Source organism: Zonotrichia albicollis, chromosome 26 (genome assembly GCF_047830755.1).
Source record: "Zonotrichia albicollis isolate bZonAlb1 chromosome 26, bZonAlb1.hap1, whole genome shotgun sequence".
Taxonomy (NCBI): domain Eukaryota; kingdom Metazoa; phylum Chordata; class Aves; order Passeriformes; family Passerellidae; genus Zonotrichia; species Zonotrichia albicollis.
The window spans coordinates 3,112,047-3,130,355 of record NC_133844.1 but is presented as its reverse complement, the minus strand read 5'-3'; the positions used below and the strand labels follow the sequence as shown (position 1 = coordinate 3,130,355).

The window sequence follows — 18,309 nt, the reverse complement described above, 5'->3', positions numbered from 1 at the left end:
CCCACAAAACTTACTGAAGTTTTTTCCCAAGTTTTCCTCCTTATTTCCCCAAATTTTCCCCCCAATCTTTTCCCATTTTTCCTCCAAATTTCCCCCAATTTTTTCCCAATTTTCACCCCCAAATTCCCAAATTTCCCCCCATTTTCTTCAAAATTCCCCAATTTTTTTCTGATTTTCCCCCTGAATTCCCAAATTTTCCTCCAATTTTTTCCTGATTTTCCACCAACTTTCCCCAATTTTCCCCCAAAATTCCCCCATTTTTTTCCATTTTCCTCACAAAATTCACTGAATTTTTTCCCAATTTTTCCTCCTTATTTCCCCAAATTTTCCCCAAATATTTCCTCCAGATTTTTCCCCAATTTTCACCCCCAATTTTTTCCCTTCTCCCCCCAAACTCCCCACCTTTTCCCCAACTTTTTCCCATTTTTTCCCCAAATTTTCCCCATTTTTTCCATTTCCCCCACAAAATTCACCGAATTTTTCCCCCTTATTTCCCCAAATTTTCCCCATCTTCCCCCCAATTTTTACCCCCAAATTTTCCCCATAAAATTCACCGAATTTTTTCCCAACTTTTCCTCCTTATTTCCCCCAATTTTTTCCCCAAATTTTTCCCATTTTTCCCCCAAATTTCTCCCAATTTTTTCCCATTTTTCCCCATTTTCCTCAAATTTTTGCCAATTTTCCCCCATTTTTTCTCCAATTTTCACCCAATTTTTTTCTTTCTCCCCCCCAAATTCCCCAACTTTTTCCCCAATTTTTCCCCAAATTTTTCCCCAAATTTTTCCCCAAAATTCCCCAATTTTTTCCCCCAAATTTCTCCCGATCTTCATCCTCAATTTTTTCCCTTCTCCCCCCAAAATTCCCCAACTTTTCCCCAAATTTTTCTCCAATTTTTCCCCCAAAATACCCCAAATTTCACCCCCATTTTTTCCCAAAACTTTTCCCAATTTTCCCCATTTTTCCCCCCAAATTTTCCCCATTTTTTCCCCAATTCTTTCCCATTTTTCCCCCAAAATTCCCCAATTTTTCCCCAACTTTCCCCCAATTTTTTCCCCAAATTTTTCCGCAATTTTTCCCCCCAATTTTCCCCCCAATTTTCTCCCATTTCACCCCCAAGTTTTTCCCTTCTCCCCCCAAAATCCCCCATTTTTTTCCCAAAATTCCCCAAATTTTCCCCCAATTTTTTTCCCCAAAATTCCTCAAACTTTTCCCATTTTTTCCTGATTTTTCCCCCAATTTTTTCCCCAAAATTCCCCAAATTTTTCCCATTTTTTCCCCTTTTTTTTCCCCACCTTTCATGGTTTCCATGCCAGGCACCTCAGGGAATTGGCTCTGATGAGCTGGGCCAGGCGCTCGCTGTCCTCCCTGCGCGTGCACACAACCAGCACGCACTTCCCACAATTCCCACAATTCCCACAATTCCCACAATTCCCGGAATTCCCAGAATTCCCAGAATTCCCAAATTCCCCCGAGCTCCAGCGGCGCAGCATCCGCAGCACGGCCTGCAGGGAAAAATCCGGAATTTTCACCAAAAAATTGGGGCTTTAGAACAGAAAAATGGTAAAAATATCCAGGAATTTGGCCCAAAAAATCAGATTTTTTTCCAGAAAAATTGAGATTTTTTTACCATAAAATGGCATTTTTACAAAAAAAAAAAAAAGGGATTTTTCCCCATAAAAATGGGGAATTTGTTCCCAAAAATTGGGATTTTTTCCCCATAAAAATGGGGAAAAAAAAGAGAAATTTGTCCCAAAAAATTGGATTTTTTTCCCCTGAAAAATTGAGATTTTTTTAGCCTAAAATGGGATTTTTACAAAACAAAAATTGGGATTTTTCTCCATAAAAATGGCAAAAATATTAAGGAATTTGGCCCAAAAAATTGGAATTTTTTTCACCATAAAATGGCATTTTTACAAAAAAAAAAAAAAAAGGGATTTTTCCCCGTAAAAATGGGGAATTTGTTCCCAAAAATTGGGATTATTTTCCCCATAAAAATGGGAAAAAAAAGAAATTTGTCCCAAAAATTTGAGATTTTTTTACACTAAAATGGAATTTTTACAAAAAAAAAAAAAAAAAAGGGATTTTTCCCCATAAAAATGGGGGAGAAAAAGAGAAATTTGTCCCAAAAATTTGAAATTTTTTTACACTAAAATGGAATTTTTACCAAAAAAATTGGGATTTTTTTCCCATAAAAATGGGGAAAAAAAAGAGGAATTTGTCCCAAAAATTTGGATTTTTTTCACAGAAAAATTGAATTTTTTTTAACCCTAAAATGGAATTTTTACCAAAAAAAAATTGAGTTTTTTTCCCCATAAAAATGGGAAAAAAAGAGGAATTTGTCCCAAAAAATTGGATTTTTTTCATAGAAAAATTGAGATTTTTTTTTACCCTAAAATGGGGGAAAAAAGGGAATTTGTCCGAAAAATAAACAGGAATTTGTCCCAAAAATTTGGGGTTTTTTCCCAGAAAAATTGAGATTTTTTTTACACTAAAATGGAATTCTTGCCAAAAAAAAAATTGGGATTTTTTTCCCATAAAAATGGGGAATTTGTTCCCAAAAATTAGGATTTTTTCCCCATAAAAATGGGGAAGAAAAAGAGGAATTTGTCGCAAAAAATTGGATTTTTTCACAAAAAAATTGACATTTTTTTTACATTAAAATGGAATTTAAAAAAAAAAAAAATTGGGATTTTTTTCCTATAAAAATGGGAAAAAAAAAGAGGAATTTGTCCCAAAAAATTGGATTTTTTTCCAGAAAAATTGAGATTTTTTTACATTTATATGGGATTTTCACAAAAAAAAATTGGTATTTTTTCCCTATAAAAATGGGAAAAAAAAGAGGAATTTGTCCCAAAAAATTGGATTTTTTTCACAAAAAAATTGACATTTTTTTACATTAAAATGGGATTTTTACAAAAAAAAAATTGGGATTTTTCCCCATAAAAATGGGGAAAAAAGGAAATTTGTCTTAGAAATTTGGACTTTTTCCCCAGAAAAATTGAGATTTTTTAGCCTAAAACAGAATTTTTACAAAAAAAAAATTGGGATTTTTCCCCATAAAAATGGGAAAAAAGAGGAATTTGTCCCAAAAAATTGAGATTTTTTTTACCATAAAATAAGGATTTTTTTCTCATAAAAAAGGGAATTAGTCCCAAAAATTTGAGATTTTTTTCCCAGAAAATTTGAGATTTTTTTTACCCCAAAACAGAATTTTTAGAAAAAAAAATTGGGTTTTTTCCCCATAAAAATGGGATTTTTAGGCAAAAAATGGGGATTTTTCCCTCAGAAAATGTGGAATTGATCCCAAAAAATCAAATTTTTCCCTCAGAAAATCTGGGATTCATTGCAAAAAATGCAATTTTAAGCCCTAAAAATGGCAATTTTCCCCTCAGAAAATGTGGAATTAATCCCAAAAAAGCAATTTAGAGCCTGAAAACATGGACATTTCCCTCAGGAATAGTGGAAATAATCCCAAAAAATTCAATTTTAAGGCCTAAAAATGGGGATTTTCCCTCAGAAAATGTGGAATTCATCCCAAAAAAAGCAATTTTAAGCCTAAAAAAGGAAATTTTCCCTCAGAAAACGTGGATATTTTACCAAAAAAAGCAATTTTCAGCCCTAAAGATGGGTATTTTCCCTCAGAAAATGTGGAATTTGTCCCAAAAAAGCAATTTCCGGCCCTAAAACCAGGGATTTTCCCTCAGAAAATGCAGGATTAATTAAAAAAAACCAATTCTAGGTCTTAAAAATGGAGATTTTCCCGCAGAAAATGCAGAATTAAGCCCAAAAAATTCAATTTTAACCCCTAAAAATGAACTTTTTCCTCAGAAAATGTGGGAATGATACCAAAATATGCCATTTTAAGCCCTAAAAATAGAGATTTTCCCTCAGAAAATGTGGATTTTTTTCCAAAAAATTCAATTTTAAGCCCTAAAAATGGGGATTTCCCCTCAGAAAATGTGGAATTCATCCCAAAAAATGCAATTTTACGTTCAAAACATAGACTTTTTCCCTCAGAAAATGTGGATTTTTTTCCCAAAAAATTCAATTTTTTAGGCCTAAAAATCTGGCTTTTTTTTCCAAAAAAATTCAATTTTAACCCCTAAAAACGGGGATTTCCCCTCAGAAAATGTGGAATTCATCCCAAAAAGTGCAATTTTAGGTTCAAGACATAGACTTTTTCCCTCAGAAAATGCACGATTAATCCCAAAAAAATTCAATTTTAAGGCCTAAAAATGTGGATTTTTTTTCCAAAAAATTCAATTTAAACCCCTAAAAACGGGGATTTCCCCTCAGAAAATGCGGAATTAATCCCCAAACCCGCCATTTTAAGCCCCAAACCCGGGGATTTTCCCTCAGAAGATGCACAATTAATGCCATAAAATTCAATTTTGACCCCTAAAAATGGGGATTTCCCCTCAGAAAACGTGGAATTAATCCCAAAAAATTCAATTTTAACCCCTAAAGACGGGGATTTTCCCTCAGATAATGTGGGATTAATCCCAAAAAAACCCAATTTTAAGCCCTAAAAATGGGGATTTGCCCTCAGAAACTGTGGATTTTTTTCCAAAAAACGCCATTTTAACCCCTAAAAATGTGGATTTTTTCCCATAAAATGCAATTGTAACCCCTAAAAAGGGAATTTTCCCCCATCCCCACCCGCACCTGGTCGGGCTGTGTCTCCACGGCCACCGACAGCCGCAGGCTGGGGGGATCCCGAAGGCGCCGGCGCTCGGGGGCCCCTGGGGCACCCCCAGGAGCTGCCCCAGCTCCCGCACTGAGACCCCTCGGGCACCCCCAGCTCCCGCCCCAGCTCCCGCACTGAGGCCCCTCGGGCACCCCCAGCTCCCGCACTGAGACCCCTCGGGCACCCCCAGCTCCCGCCCCAGCTCCCGCACTGAGGCCTGTCGACGGAAGGAGACCAGGACATCAGGTTGATCATCACAGGCCCAATTTTATTGATCAGCACAGCGGGTTAAATACAGTTCGTAATTAACTTCATGCATATTGCAAAAGTTGAGCTCAGGATTGGTTAGTTACATATCAGCAGTTACACCTACTTTTACATTCCTATGGTCCTACTTTTGATACTTTCTACATATTCTTAGGAGATATTCAGGACTAATCTCTACTCCCTTTCTCCATGTTGCAGCAAGGCCACTGATTGCAAGCTGCTGACATCTCCTTTCAGCTTGCTGACTGCTGATTTCTCAGCTTGACCAGTGGCAATATGTCAGCATGGCCTTTCTCAGCTAACCAACTATTAATAAAGCTCTCCACATTTCCCCCGTTTTCTTCTTGTGCAAGGAAATTAGCTTGCCAGGTTTTTGCTATTGTACGGCTGACCATGTTTTGAATGCAATTAAAAACACAAGGCAAAATCAGCAAAAACAGTAAAATTACACCCAGCAGTCCTATAGCATAGATCACAAGGTTTCTTAGCCACGGTCCAAGTCCTAAGCTTTTAAGCCATTCGTCGATTCTTAAACCTTCTTCTTCCTTCAGATTGTGAAGTCCCTGTTGTAGTTCTTTTATCTTACTGTGAATGGACACCGAATGGTCAGACAGATTCATGCAACACATTCCCTCAAATTCTTCACATCCATGTCCTTGTGCTAAAAGCAAAAAATCTATGGCAGCTCTATTTTGCAAAACAGCATGGTTAACACTCTGCACATCTGTGGTTAGCATGTCTAGGATTTGTGATGTCTTGTTCAGTTCACTCTTTGCCCAGCACCCTAATTGTTTTGCTAAATTCATAGCCTTATTGGCAGATCCTCCCGGCAAGATAGTTGAAACAACTACTTGTTTGAATGTGCCCCAAAATTGTGGATCTCCTATCGAGCTGCAGTCTAAGTCATATATGCTACGTCTCTTTCTGTTTGAATTTTGACTCAGCTGCATTAGCAAGGACACATGAGGATGAAACAATGACAGTTTACCCAAATAACAGGGTCCACCCTGTGGTCTAGCTGGTATGCCATTCCACGCCCTGTCTCCGCAAATTAAAAATATTCCCGTGGGTAATTTCATTGGTGCAGTGATTTTTGTGCTGTTACATTTACTGTAATGCTGCGGAGAGATTTCACTCACATTCAGGAATGAATCTAGGGTGGCCCATGTTTCTTGTGGTCGGTTTGAAGACTTAAAGCTAAACCATCCACCAGCTGTAGTGTTAGACAAACTGGCGTTTGTACTGCCAAAAAGGTCCAATTCCTCAGGAGGAGAGTGCAAAGCACAGAATACGCTGCATTTCTTTCCTGTAGAGCTTTCCTTAATTGTACCAACAACTCATACAATCATTTATTATTCACTTCCTTAATTGCTGCTTCCTCTATTCGTTGGGCTACTCCTGCAACATACATAGAGTCTGTAACCACATTTAAAGGTCCCTGTAAGTTGGATACTGCCCATACTACTGCCAACAATTCCAAAGTTTGTAAACTATCCGCAGGGTCTGCTGTGAGGAGTTGATGTTTCCATTGTCCTTTTTCTTGCCAAGTGACAGCAGCACGCCTTGACTTCTTTCCTGCATCTGTAAAGGCTGTAATAGCTCCTTCTATAGGGCGTTCTTCTCTCAAGGGTCGAGTAATCCAGTTCCATTCTGTCATCCATTGCAAAACTCTAGGCACTAATTTGCTGGTATCCACTTTTGCAGATGATGTCAATAATGCTTCCTGTAAATCCTTTGAGTTAATCAGGTACCAGTCCAAGGTTTCTTTTTCCATAGGCAGTCTAATGGTAGCAGGTTCTCTACCATCCACTTCAAGAATTCTGAGACGTCCTTTTTTAATTAATGCAGCCAATTGTTCAATTTTTGAACATATTGTTTTCTTATGCTGTAATGGTGGAGACAACCATTCCAACACCCGTATCTCCCCCGTTTTCTCCTGTTGTTGAGAGAGAGCACCAAGCAGGTGGCAAGGGCTATTCCAGATAGTAAGGTCAATAGGGTGGTCGAGTTGTCGACGAGACACGTACCCCTGTTGTACACAGTTACTGATTTGTTGCAAGGCAAGACGATGCTCCTGTGTCAGGCATACAGGAGTAGTAGGGTCAACACCCTTTAACAAAGGCTGCAGGGTTTCTAACAAATGATTCGGTATTCCCACAATAGGCTTTAGCCATTGTAAGTCCCCCAGTAATTTCTGTGCATCATGTAGAATCTTAATGTCCAGTTGTAACTCCAATTTTTGAGGTATCACTTTTTGATCCATCAAAGTCCATCCCAAATATTTCCAAGGCTTTGTAGTTTGAATTTTCTCTGAAGCAATATCAAGTGAATGTGAAGCAAAGGTATTTCTAATAATGTCAATCTGCAAAGAGGAAAATGGTTGTTGCTGTGCGAACAAGATCATGAGCATGCATAAGGCTATCCCCTTTTAGAGGCCATTGCTTAACCATCACCGGTGTATCTGTTTTCCAGGTGAGTGGAATGGGGAAAGTCCAAGCAATGGCAATTACCCCAAAGGGTGCTGATTAGTTAACACCACTCCCAGTTGTGTTAAAATGTCCCTTCCAATTAGGCAGGAGACTGTAGGAGGCAGTTGCACAATTGAAAACACAGCAGATATTTGTTGATCCTCAATGGACACAGACAAAGAAGGCGACCTGCTTGCCAATGTAAATCCTCCTACTCCGGTGAGCATGTTTGCTGATGGGAATAGAGGCCAATGCTGTGGCCATGCCTCTGGAGAAATAATGCTGGTATCTGCTCCTGTATCCAATAATCCATAAAGGGTTATGCTTTCATGCCCATAAGTAACTGTGACCTTTTGCTTTGGTCTGTTTTGTAAATCCACAGTTAAAAGTGTAACACCAGTAGAGCCAAAACTTTTTTCATCCCGTGCTTGTTCAGTAAATGGTTGTATTCCAGAGGTCATTTGTGATAGTGGTATCAATTGTGCAATACGTTGTCCTTTTGTAATTTTAATTGGAGGATAGAGGGTGTAAGCCATGATTTGTATTTCCCCTGTAAAGTCTGCATCAATAACTCCAGGCAAAACAAATAATCCCAACATAGTTGTAGAAGAGCGTCTTAATAATAATGCTCTACATGTTTGTTCATTTAATATAAGAGGACCCTTTACTCCAGTTGGTATTTGCTCTCTGTTGTTGCGGGTTGCAGACAAGAGGTGGCTGCGATGTCGCGGTAGCTGGTGCTGGTGTCTCTGATGTCACGGCAGCTACTTGTGTCTGGGCGCGGCCCCCGTGAAACGCGCTCTGCTGACAGTTTCCCGACCGCCGTCTACAAGCTGTGGTGTTGTGGGAGCTGGATCGGCAGTGAGCCACTTCGGAGAGGAGCAAGAGCAGCTAACACCTGATTCTGAGCAGCTAACACCTGATTCTGATTAGACTCTGCCTGCTTTTGTAACCCCAATCCTAACTCCTTTATAGCATCTACTAGAAATGCCTGCGAAGCAGTTGGCATTAATGCCATTCGCTGTAATGCTTCCTCAATGGTCCAATTTGCTCCCAAAGTAGATAATACTCTTTGGGTTGCTGGATTACTATTTTGAAGGATACACTGCTTCAATATCGCCCCCTTAAAGTAGTCTGCCACACCGGCCCGGTCTATAGCAGCAGCCGCCCTATCGATAAAATTTCCAAATGATTCTTCTCTACTTTGCTTAATACCCATATAAATTGGTAATCCCCCTGGCTCTTTAACCATATCTATCGCTGTACGCACCAATCTCATAGCCTCTCTAAGCTTATCTGGTCCCAATATCATCTGTGCCTCTGTACGCAGAAATGCTCCTAATCCCATAAGTTCATCCACTGTCACTCCATGCAATGGATCTCCCGGAGCCCGTTGTACAGCAACTGACTCATTTACTAATGCTTGCCAATGTGCATTAAACAATAATTGTTGATGCTGAGTAAATATTAAACGCACTATCCCTTTTAAATCATTTGGGCATAAAATCTGAGTGTTAAAGAGATAATCTAACATTTGCTTAACAGGTTCACTTTTTACACCAAACTGACTAACTGTAGAACGTAGCTGAGCTAACAACTTCCAATCTAAGGCAGAATATGCTGCCACATTATGCATAAAATTCCCCTGTGCATCATATTGTGGTGTATAAGTAACCGGACATGCAAGACTAGAAGCTATTTGTACGGCCTCACTATCTCCCATTTGCATCACCTCTTTTGCCAAAGCAGACCAAGCCTCCCTCCTTTGTTTAGCCATTTCCCCCCATAGATCACGGTGTGCCCCTGGGATGGGAGCTGGCTCTTTGGAGGTGCTATGCTGCTGGCATTTTAGTGCAGGCGCCGAATTTTCGCATTGGGAAGGCAGTAAAGCAGAGGCTGGCTCGCGCGGGGGAAGCGACCGCCCCGCAGCTGCAACCGGAGTTTGCTCAGGCAAAGCCGGCGCGCGCGGGGGAAGGAGCCCCCCTCCTGCCGAAGCTGAAACCGGAGCACGCTCGAGCGGAGCCGGCTCGCACGGGGGAAGGGGCCCCCCCGCTGGAGCTGTAACCGGAGCCGGCCTGCCCGGGGGTAGCGGCGGAGGCAAAGCCGGCGGCGGAGGCAGAGCTGGCTTGCCCCCCCCACCATCCGACCCGCCTGAAGCCGGCAGTGGAGGCAAAGCTGGCTTGCTTTTACCTCCCCCACCCGGCTCGCCTTCCCCCTCAGACAAGGGAGGCGCAGACGGTTCCGCACTTTCTAAAGGCATGTCCTCAACACCACTATGCTGGGGATTTTTAGGCATAAGTATCTTAGTTACAGAAGGTGCTAAAGGGTCATCCTCACGACCATATCCTATATTCCTCTTATGAGCTTCTGTAGCCCTTTCTGCTGCCTTTCTCTCAGAGACCTGCTGAAGCAATGCATTATACACTACCCGCCATAATTTCCCGAACTTTTTAGCTGATTTATCCCCATCTAACACAGAGTCCATTAACACCTCTCCAAAATTTTTCCACTCTGAAAGCTCATGTACTGTATGTGGGTTAGTAAACATACCTATAGAATGACCATAAGCTAACAACCCCGGTAATTCCTTTTTTAAATCTATCTCTTTTACCCCTCGCTTTTCTAAATATGAAGAGAATAAATCATATGCCGCTTGCCTATCCATACCTATTCAGTGCGCACTTGTAGCAGCTCTCAGGCTCCTGCGGCACGTAGAGACTTGAGCGATCCTCAAGGGTGCTTTTTATAAATAATCCGGCACCGTCCCGCTGCAAGGACTCTCACCCAACTTCCGGACCGTGGCGAGTTCCCTTTTTTCTTTGTAATCCGAGAAAAAAGGACAGGGATTCAACGTTGCCGCATCGTTGCCCGCAGCGTTGCCCGCATTCTCCACCATTTGTCGACGGAAGGAGACCAGGACATCAGGTTGATCATCACAGGCCCAATTTTATTAATCAGCACAGCAAGTTAAATACAGTTCGTAATTAACTTCATGCATATTGCAAAAGTTGAGCTCAGGATTGGTTAGTTACATATCAGCAGTTACACCTACTTTTACATTCCTATGGTCCTACTTTTGATACTTTCTACATATTCTTAGGAGATATTCAGGACTAATCTCTACTCCCTTTCTCCATGTTGCAGCAAGGCCACTGATTGCAAGCTGCTGACATCTCCTTTCAGCTTGCTGACTGCTGATTTCTCAGCTTGACCAGTGGCAATATGTCAGCATGGCCTTTCTCAGCTAACCAACTATTAATAAAGCTCTCCACACACCTCCCCGGCCCCGCGAGGGGGTGGCGGGCGAGACGGGCCAGTGGTGCACCCGGGGCTGCCAGGCATGGCACACACCCCGGGACCCCACCTCAGCTGGCGCGCGCCGGCCCTCACCTTCATTGCGCCACGGGCTTTCGACTCGGGCCCCTGACTCGCGCACGTGCTAGACTCCTTGGTCCGTGTTTCAAGACGGGTCGGGTGGGTAGCCGACATCACCGTGGACCCCGGGCGCCCCAGGACGGCCCATGAGCCCGGCCCAGTGGCGCCGCGTGGTCGGGGCGCACTGAGGACAGTCCACCCCGGTTGACAGCAGTGGCGGGGGCCAGCGGGCCCAGCCCCTGCACCCCCCTGCGCGAAACGCTGTGCTGTGAGGATGCTGCCCACCCTGCGAGCGGAAGAAGTGATGCCCCCCGCCATGGCGCCATTGCAGACCGGGTTCGCCTGGGCGATGGAGCAGAGGATCCGCCAAACCCGCGCCCGACGACTGAAACTCGACGGGTTGAATCCTCCGGGTGGACTCCGCAGGCCCCACCCGTTTACCTCTTAACAGTTTCACACCCTCTTGAACTCTCTCTTCAAAGTTCTTTTCGACTTTCCCTTACGATACTTGTTGGCTATCGGTCTCATGCCAGTATTTAACCTTAGATGAAGTTAACCATCCGGTTTGGGCTGCATTCCCAAGATACCTGACTCCGAGAAGCCCCAGGCCTGGTGCGCTGGGGGGCCGCTACCGGCCTCACACTGTCCGCGGGCTGCGGCCTCGATCACAAAGACTTGGGTCCCCCAAGAGCGCCGCTGGGGAGGGGGGCTTCTGTACGTCACATGTCCCGTGCCCCACTGCAGGGGGAGATTCAGCCCCGGGCTTTTCCCTCTTTGCTCACTGTTGCTGATGGCATCCTCATTAGTTTATTTTCCTTTGCTGACTAATTTGCTTAAATTCAGCGGGTCGCCATGTCTGATCTGAGGTTGCAAGGCCAAAGCTTGGCCACACCTCCTGGCCCATGCTGCTCTTAAAGAAGCGGCATGCCAACAGGCCAAAAGCCAGCCAGCTTCTCCAACCTACTACTCTCACCTCCCTCCCCACTAGCTCCCATGCGCCAGGGGAAAACAAAGCCAGAGGGAGAGAAGCAGAGACAGAGTGCCACATCCCAGAGACAAGAACCAAAATGGGAGTGTGGCAGAGACAGCCCTGATGGGGGACCAGCCGAGTGGCGGCACGTGATGGCCTTGGTGGAGAGAGAGAGAAAATCCATGGTGCTATTTGCCCCCCGAGACCGCGACAGAAGAGGAGCAGGGGAGGCGAAGGGAGGAGGGGGTCAGAACCCCTGTCCCCAGTGCTCTCGCCTCACGTACACACACGGCAGCACAGCAGCCCGGCACGGTACCCCCGTGGTACCCACCCACAGACAGCCGCCTGCATGGCTGGGAGGCTACGGGTGAGGCCTGCACCTCATCTCCCTCTTGCCTCTCTGTTCTCTCGTCCCACGGTGATGTTTTCAACACTGTCTCTCACTCTCCTCAGCTGCCACCACCACCATACCGCGGCATGGGTGCTGCAAGGACAAACTCTGCCCCAGTGGCTCACTCCAGGAGTGGGGAGCTATGGATCAGTCCCTGAGTCTGCATATAGGGGGATGAAGGCCCTGCGCGGCAACAATGATGATGACAGCCATGACGATGATGACACCGGCTGGGTCACAGGGAAAAAATTGAGGCCTCCAAGGGAAACGCATCCCTTTGCCAAATCCCTGACCGCCTTCCCTCCAGGCACCAGCGAGCCAGCATCATCTCCGCCGCTGACCACAGTCAACTGGCCTGTGAGGCGACGCCAGCCGCACCACCGTGGTGGCCCCCGGATGGTGACTGATTGTCAAGAAGTGTTCAGACGGGCGTAGCTCCGGGAGGAACCCAGGGCTGCAAGTGCATTCAAAGAGTGGATGATCAATGTGCCCTGCAATTCCCATTAATTCTTGCAGCTAGCTGCATTCTTCATTAATGCATGAGCCGTGTGATCCACCGCTAAGAGTTGTCTGGCTTTTGGCACCAATCCTGCACGTGTAGAGGGGCTGGGACCGCTCACATGAAGCGCCCCTTTCTCTTGTGCTGAGGATGTGCGGGCATGTGACTGGCTTTGACTGTCCTTACTTGATAGTCAGGATTGCAGACATAGGAGATCCAGCCACACTGAACTGGATTTCTTCCTCAAACCTCCACACTATGGTGGCACTGAAGGAGATCTGAGCAGTCTGGGTCCCACCTGGTGCAACGATGTCCTCCTCGGGCGCAAACTTGAAGCAGAAGCCCACGTTTGCAGTTAAAAGGCTATAGCTGAAGGGAGCATAAATAGCTCCTAGGTTAATCAGTTTCACCTGCAGCAGCAAGAAAGCAAAATGGAAATACATGTGGAATCTTCCCTACTTGTGAGTTACTGTCTAATGACGCAATTAATACCCAGAAATAGCAGACGATGCTTTGAATGGCAAAAAAATACAACAGGACAAGTTCTGCCTTGAAGTTTTCATGCAAAGCAGTGGCAACTCCACAGAACTGGAGTCCACAACCCTGGGGTTATCCCATAGACACAGAGCAGTGCCGCTCTGGTCAGCATCACCAAGTTCATTCAGACCTGGCCCTGAGAGCAACGTGGGCTGATTGCAGCTGCGTAGGGAATCACCCCAGAGCTGCTGCTGCCCCAGTGAGCACAGCTCCAACAGCACCATCTACTCATTCACCTTTTCCCATACCATGAAAACAATACATTGATTATGAGACATCAGCATCAAAATGTATAGACAGCATCATCTTTTGGTAAGAAAACTCAGCATGTCTTTGCCTCCCACAGCCAAGCTTTTGGAAGTGTCTGGCATGATGTAGTGCCTCACTTTCTACCTCTTTCAGCTGCTCTCTCTTTGGATTTTTTTGCAAACCTGACACTATTGGGGAGGAGGCAAATAGGTAGAAAAATGCTTTGCTTTATTCCCAGGAACACTTTTCTCTTTCTAGAGCCAGAGATGCACCAAGGCTGAAGTGTGGTGAGGGACTGGTCAGCAAGGGAAAGAACTCCCAAGCCCTTTGCAAGGGCCAGCACTGAGCCAGGAGGCTGGATGGCTTTCCTGTGACTTGCAGCAATAAGCAGGAGACACTTGACTGGAAGCTGTCTGCAGTGGACTGAAGCTCAAAGGCAGCCAGTTTGTTCCAGCTGCTTCTGAACAGCCCAGTCCAAAGGTGCCTTGTGTCTGGCATGGCCACAAAAGCCTCTGAACATCCCTTTTTGACCCAGGCTTTGTTTCATATGCCAAGGGGTTGTTTTGCAGGAAGCCTCCCAGCTGATTCCCAAAGAAGGAACTGGGGCTTCATGAACAACAGACACACCTTTTAGACCCTCCCAGATTTCACCAGTACATCAAATATTCCCTGCTCACAACTGTCCAGGTCGGCAGCAATTCCACACTTCGACCAGGCTTGCTCCTCCCTCAGGAGCCATCTGGATCCACCCCAAGCCTTGTGCTCACCTCATAGATGTGGGGGGTGTCGATAGAAATGTTCCCAAGGTTCAGAGTAGGAGAGCTGAATTCTACCAAGGGTCCTTGGCCTTCCCCTGAGAGGTGCAGGGGCAGCCTGCTCTCACAGCCTGGGGAGAGATGTCCATTGCACTACAATCATTCCCTCTGTTATACTGCATTTTCCAGTCTGCCTCAGTGCTAGTCCCTGACTCTGAGCTGGATGCAACCAGCTCCTGATGCTGCAGGAGAGGATATGGACCCTCCTCTTCCCTCAGCCTTGGGGCTGACTTCTAATTTCTAATCCATTCCTTTGGCTGCTTTCCAATTTCAGCCACCAGTCTGCTGAGTTTAAAACATCTCTGCTGTGGGATCTCAGCACCTCAGGACTGAGGTGCCGAGTCACCGAGACCACCCTTGGGGGGCTCGGGAGTCCTGTAATGTTGCCAGAAGTGTCTGGTGGCTGGACTTTGATCCTACACAGGAGACGACACCTGTATGAGGATAGGAGGATTTCACCGGAGTGAATGGTGAAGGGATAAGTTAATTAGAGAGTGAAACACAGGGTTTAGGATTTCTGTACAGGGGGGTTTAGAGAAGTAAGATGGAGGAATTGGGGCGTGTCCTGTCCTTCTTCTCCTTCTTCTCCTCCATCTTCTGTGGTGATGGTGGCACTTTGGGATTGGTCATTATTAAAAGTGCACTGGTTAATAAGGGCAAAAGGTATTGGGGAAAAATGATAAATATTGTATACGTAACTTTGAGTATAAAGATAGGTGACCGCCCCGGAGGGTAAGGAGTGTGCTCATGGCTGGCTGCTGAGCAGACCTCTGTCGGGCCGAGAGAAAATCTTTTAGATAAGCAAATAATAAACACCGAGACCGAGAAAAGATTTGAAGCCTCCTCTCATCCTTTGAAGCGCGGGCTGCCCCAAGGCCACCCCGGGCCTTTCCAGGCTATCTAAACAGCCGGGAATCCGACATGCAAGTCTTGTAGGAAACACACCAAAGTCCAGGCAGTCATTTGCTGTGATGTTTTGTTCCCTGAATAACACAAAACTCCATCTTTATGTCAGTGTTCCTCTGGTTTGCTGGGTCAAAATCCACGTCTGGCCTGAGGGAGATGAGTCATTTGCCCAGGTGCTTCCACTCCTGCTGCAGCCCTGAGATGGTCCACATATAGAAAGAGGAAATGCAGGGAAAGAAGGATAACAATATATTATCATGTAATCAGGTGGTAAAAAAGGGGAGTGTAATTGAAAGTAAGGGTATTTTTCTTTAATTTCATGCAACTATATTTAGTGATATTAGTGGTTTGAGCATTGCTGTACGTCCTCCCAACTAGAAATTATCTGGTTCCACCATGTGGACTCAGGAGAATGTAACAGCTCCATCTTTTCAGGGAGGAGGCAGCACTAGGACCACAGTGATTGTTTCATACAGTAGACCTGAGCACACAATTTGCTCCAGCTCGGAGCATGGGCTTATCCCAGCCTAAGAACTCCTGAAGGCTAAATTATTAGAAATAGCATTCCCACAGGATCTATGATGGCTATCATGAGATAATCATCAGACATCTGGATTTTTTAGGCACAGAGCATACTCTGGTGCTTTCCAGTCCCTGGTGACATGACCTAATAGCAACACGCGCCTGGAGCTGCGCTAGTGCAGCACTCTGTGCTGGGGGAAGGAGGCACTGCTGGGCTGGGAGAGCACACAATTGGCAGCCCATGGCTGTGATTTACACAAAGCTGTTTGTGTCTTGCAAATAGATTTCTTTTCCTTCAGTGGTAGGGAGCCAGGAGATGCATTGGTCAGCAGCAGAACAGAGAACATCTTGGTGCAGAGCCAGGAGTGTTATGAACAAAAATTCAGTTAATGTTTTTTTTGTGGGAGGGAGTTGCAGGGACGCCGCTGGGTCGGTCTCTGCCAGGATTCTTAGTGCTTTGTTATTGTAATACCGGGTCGTTAAGGCTTACCTCTTCTTTTGTATTAGTAAAAGGCCCAGCTAGGTGCGGTGAATGGCCCTTCCCCCGAGGCTGTGCTCTCTTACAACATAGGGAAGACACCTGAGAGGGTGGGGGGGTTATGCAAAGTGACTCCAAAGTCCAGAATGCTTTGTGGGACCCCGACTCGAAATGCAACGAGAAAACCCCAAAAACAACGAGCCAATTACGAATTGAGAGACTAAAGTGATGTCTGGATGTGAGGAGCCAAGTGCTGAGCCTGCAGAGATGCGGAGCCCCTCTCGCCCTGACCATAGGAGTCGTCCCCAGCGCCGAGACTGAGGGGGACCGCACTGACAACGTAACATCTGACGGGGACATCAAGCCCTAAAAAGCTCCCACGAGGACTGGATCCCCCGGCTCTGCCCCTAGTGGACGGAGCTGCACATATCCTCCTCCTCTGAGTCACCCTGGGAGACGCGACGGGGACTGCAGCCCTGCCGAGCCGCCCAATCCTGAGCTGATCACTTTTAATAAAGGCATTATAAAGGAGAAGAAGTCTCCTGGCCCTGTTTATTTCAGCTGGGGGCGCTCGTCCGGGATAGCCACGCCGCAAGAAGACTCAAGACTGGCCATCTTGGACTTCAGGACAGCTGGCTACCAGGACGAGAGGGATCGGCTCAGGAGCAGCGACGCAGAGGAGCACCAGAACACCGGATTGGTGAGAAAGCCGGTGGTGGGAGCGGGAGACGTGCACATGTGTGTGTGAATGAGACGAAGGCCGGCAGCCGGACCTTCGAAGCAAGAGCGGACCTCTCAGTACCGCGGTTCCGGACTCCTGAGAAGGATCCGGCCGGGAACAGGGGGCGGAGCTTGGAATTAGCGTGAGTGAGTCGTCTCCCAAAGGGGGAATAAAGGGCCCCCCCCTCCGGGCGTGCGGAGGGAATATTTGTATGAGTGGCACGCACCCAAAATAGGTCCTGACAGAGGGAAGTCAGGCAGATTTTGTCAGTCCCAAGAAGGATTCGGGTAGCAGTTGTAAGTCTCGAGAAGGATTCGTGTAAGATTTTGTCAGTCCCGAGAAGGATCCGGGTAGCTCATAAGCCCTGCAGGCAAAAGTAAGTCCTGGCACAGGAACCAGGCAAAAACCCCAGCGAAGGAGGCTGTGGTTTGCTTTTAAGTCCTGATACGGTGAAGCCTAAAAATTGGCGGGGAAGGCAAACTAAAAATCAGGCAGTTGTTTTTCCTGACTGAGGGAGTCAGGCACGACCCGGATTCTTAGGCCGAGGTTTCGTGTGTTCAAGTCCCGATAGATGTAAGACCTGATGTGGGGAAAGTTAGGCAATCAAGAGATTGGGCAGTTGTTTCAGTATAAAGTCCTGAGCATCAGGCAGAAAATTTGAAGTTTCAGTGGAGGAGGCTGAAGCTCCTCAAAGAAGGTTCTTTTTGAAATTACCGGTCAGTAAAGGCACCTTTAGGATTTTTTACTGTTAAGACCTGTAAAATGGGAGGGTGTAATAGTAGAAAGACCGGTAAGAGACTGAGGTATATACATCCTAATAGTCCCTTAGGAGAACTGTTAGTAAAATGGGATTCTATAGAGGCCACGGAGGGATTAGATAAAGCGAAAATGATCCATTATTGTATGGAAGTGTGGCCAGAATTAGAGATACAAGGAGGATGGCCTTGATGTGGGACAAAGGATAAGTGGATGTGCCAGCTGTTAAATAATTATCTGACAGCTCGAGGGGATACTGATCCTGAGCAATTATTGTATGTAGCCTGCTGGTTAAAGAGCACTGTTGGGGATGAAGGGGTGCGAATTTGTAAGGTACAGAGGGAGAAAGAGGGGAATGAAGGAGGGGATGATAGGACTAGTAAAAGATGGGATCCCCTGGATTATTTGCCTCCTTCTGCCCCTCCACTTTATAATCCTCTTCTCCAAGCACCTCAAATGGCAGGTCCGGTTCTTCCCCCGGCTGCCATCTCACTACCACCTGTTCAAACTCCTCCTTCTACCTCTTCAGCTTCCGCTATGATAAACCCAGTATCCCCTCCAGTTCCTTCTGTACCACCAGAAGTGCCTACTCCACCTGCTGCATTCCCAACTCCTTCTCCAGCTGCACTTAATATCCACTCAGGCTCTTCTCCCCCTCCTATTCCTGT

General features: G+C 45.8%; 1 non-coding gene across 1 annotated transcript; it reads right to left on the bottom strand.

The window, feature by feature from the left end:
• Positions 1-12,573: 12,573 nt before the first annotated feature.
• On the bottom strand, positions 12,574-12,726 carry LOC141731966 (5.8S ribosomal RNA). Its single transcript, XR_012583851.1, has one exon. It is a non-coding gene; the product is annotated as a 5.8S ribosomal RNA (ribosomal RNA).
• Positions 12,727-18,309: the final 5,583 nt, after the last annotated feature.